This window comes from Austrofundulus limnaeus, unplaced genomic scaffold (genome assembly GCF_001266775.1).
Source record: "Austrofundulus limnaeus strain Quisiro unplaced genomic scaffold, Austrofundulus_limnaeus-1.0 Scaffold41, whole genome shotgun sequence".
NCBI classification, from domain to species: Eukaryota; Metazoa; Chordata; class Actinopteri; order Cyprinodontiformes; family Rivulidae; genus Austrofundulus; species Austrofundulus limnaeus.
In genome coordinates, this window is record NW_013952443.1 from 661310 (window position 1) to 665048 (window position 3739).

Below are 3739 nucleotides of genomic sequence, written 5' to 3' on the forward strand. Positions count from 1 at the left end.
CAAAAGTGTACCATAGATTCCTGACAAACCTTTAAAAAAAAACACGTTATTTGGGAAATATTTTAAAACGGTGTCATTACTTAGGTCAAAAATCTGAACCCACCACACGTACTGAAAAGACAGACCACACATTTTAGCTGCTGCTGGTGTTTTCACCTGTTGTTGCAGGTAGATTCTCAGTATGCAGACTGTGGTTTTATGGTTTATTAACAGCTTCACTCTTTTTTTCTGTTTCCTGTTGTATGGTCATTTGCTCTAAAAACCATAAACATCTCTGCAAAGTCTACAGAGTGAACTCAGCGACAAAAGTTACAGGTTTTGATGAGTCATTTGGAAAAAGTCATAAACTGACTTAATGGTCAGCTTCAGTTTTGCCTACTTGAATTCACATCCAACTGTTTTGGGTGTGACACTAAAGTTGAGAATCAGCATCGTTTGTGAATGAAAGTGAGTCAAACTTTGAAGAGAGTCTCGTGGAGATTTGAAAATGCATAAACCTTATGATACATCAATGATAATAAAAGAAGGACTTTCAGGGAGCAAATAATTCATGGGAGGAAATAACTCTTATTCAGAAGCTAAGAGGGGCCGTTTTCTGCATAAAACTTTTTCAAATAACGATGAAACCATGGAAAATAATTACAGTATATACAGAAAATGGCCGCTATCAGCATCCATAAACATACCCTGATATTTGGGTTTGTTTTTGTTGTCTGAAAGCTAAAATGAAACGATCTATTCCTCCTCATTCTTGACATCATGACTGAAATTGTGAGAAATTAAATAATTTGTCCAGCGATCAGTACGCTCAAGTACGAAGTCTCAAACAACTCTGGATAATGCTGCACAGCTCACAGACTACACAGTACACCCAAGTACCTGGGGGCCTTTACACAACTGGGATCCTGTTTGCTCCTCCTGAACAGTTTTTTTTTTTATTCCTGCATACTGGATCCTATCCTTCAAACTTTTAGAGTACTCAGAAAAAGCTTGCTATAATTTTTGTTTTTTGCACTATTTATAATCTGTGAAATGTTTTTATCAGGTGGTGTGCAGAATGACCCAGGGTGCAGGCAAAAATTCAAAAACAAATAAAAGGCTTTATTAAATAAACAAAAGAGGGCTGACGTGGCAGCAAAAACTCACAAGTCTTAGACAGACACAAGGAACACAGAGGACACCACACAAGCTGGAGTTAACAGCACAATGAATGAACAAACACTGAAGACAGGACACAGAATATAAAGGTGAACTAATGAGAGACAATGGGAAACACCTGGGGAGGCACAAGAGGAAACAGGTGAGCGTGGGCGAGGCTGGAGGCAAGACAACAGGGAAGAGATACACAGGGGAACAGAGAAAAAATAGAAAATGAAAGCAAAAACACAGATCATGACAGTTTAGCTTTATTTGACCTTCATTAGGAGGATACACTGGAAACATTTCAGCAGTTTAGATTTGATTCAATGCTTAGTTTAGTTTAGTTTAGTTTAGTTTAGTTTAGTTTAGTTTAGTTTAGTTTAGTTTAGTTTACTGTTCACTAATTTATGTTTAGCTCTTTGACCAGTGGAAGCTGTTTTAATGTTTGAATAAATTGGATTTTGTAATAGTCTTCGCACAAAATATATTGCATTACTTATTTATGTATTTTTCCGTATGAAAACCTTGTTAAATCTTGCTCCTTCATGAAGCAGAAAAGACTCCATGAGATTTGTTTCATAAACTTGCATGAAACCTTTTTTCTAAATAAGGTTTTTTTCACAGGCTTTGGATGAAGCTGAATTATAATGTAACAGATTCAGTTTGTTGAATTTCTATGACTTTTCTTATGTCAGTATAAAAACTAAAAGCCAAACTGATATTTGTTGGAAGTTGCTGCAGCAAAGATAAATTATTAAGTTCTGTTTTTTTTTTTTTTTTTTTTTTTTTTTTTTTTTTTTTTTTTTTTTTTTTTTTTTTTTTTTTTTTTTTGTTTTGGTTTGGTTTTGTTTGTTTTTTTGCTGTAATGGTGCGGCATCTGAGATGAGACAAATACAATCCGTGTATCATTCGTTCTTTCTATTTTTAATTGCCAATCAAAAATCAAATTAGGAAAGACTGCAGAGAATCAAACAAAATCAACTTCAATCACACAAATATTCTGCTGAAGTTACCTCCTGTCTCCTGCAGAAGCAGGTGATGATACAGCTGTAGAGGAACGTCAGGGCCAGCAGACCAATCAGAATCCATGTGAGTCCACTGAAGTGAGGAGGAGGAGGAGGAGGTGAGGAAGGACACATATCAATGGGTTTTATACCTAAAAAAAGATTATTATATTATTATTATTATTATTATTATTATTAGTAGTAGTAGTAGTAGTAGTAGTAGTAGTAGTAGTAGTAGTAGTAGTAGTAGTAGTAGTGGTATTAAAACAAATTTAATTTGATTGGTTTGTTTTTACATACCTGTCAATGTACAAGATGCGTCTTCTGTTTTGGTCTTATCTATAAGATTTTTCTCCACTGTTGTCTCACAGTAAAACTTAACATTCTTAACTTCTGGTTCTACATTTAGCAGAACAAAGACATATTTATTGGGATAATTCTGCTGAGAAATAACATTTTTGCATTCAGGCTTTCCCATTTGGCAGAGCATTTCTGTTGATCCTCTGAAAGGAAAACAAAAACATAATTACATATGGAACCTATGAACCACTAAAACAAACACTGAGCCCATTACTCTTAGTGTTAGAGTTTTTACATTATCAGCCTTACATCTTTCGGATGGTTTTATCAATCCAAGCTCCGGTTTCTCAGACTCACTGCTAAGGGATTCTTATCTGTGCATGCAAAGCTTCACTGAAGTGAGTCATGTTCTCTGTAACATTCTGACCCATGACTGTGCATACAGGGACAAGATTAGGGTTTGTTGTTTTTGATGACTTGCTAAATAAAAAGAGACACTCTGAGCTGGAGTTCAGAGTTTGTGAGAATTCAACTACACAGTTGGGCACTCTCAGATTCTCCTTTAACAAAAGAGTCGTTCTGAAAACTTTGTCTCTGGTTCTCTTTATTTAAGGTGCATCATTAAACTACCTGTCACTTAGCTTTGAAACAATACAAACACTGACATGGCTTGTTTGCAGAGGTTATCAAAGGACATTTACTTTGTTACAGTACTGTACACAAAAAAACTTTTGAGGATTTATAATTTTATTAAATATTTAGGTTTTTGTAACGTTCACTTTTATTTTGTTACATTCAAAGCATAAAAAAATATACTTTCACTTCTTTGTTTTGAAATTTAACTCCTCATCAACTCTAAAAAAATGAAGTGTTGAATTTACTGATGATTCCACTATAAACTGAGTTGAGTAAAATGAACAATTTACACTCTTTTAATGTGTAAATTTGATGCAGTCGCTCAGCTTGGTTTAGTGGAACCAGTTGACAGAACTTGTTTAAGTAGATTCAACACTTCCTTTTTAGTGTGTGTGTGAAATACATTTATTTTATGTTTTCTACTATTGTGAGCGCTCTTACGACTTTTACTTAAATACTTTTCTTATCAGTGAAATTAATTTTTACCAGTAATTTTCTAAGTTATTTTTACTCTTACTCAGAGGTTTCAAGTAACTAAGTACAAATACTTTGTTACTTTACTTAAGTAGTAATTTTGGTTATTTATACTTTAGTGGAGTAATTATTTTTCAGCCTACTTTTTACTTCTATTTCTTACATTTTAATTCAATTATCTGTAC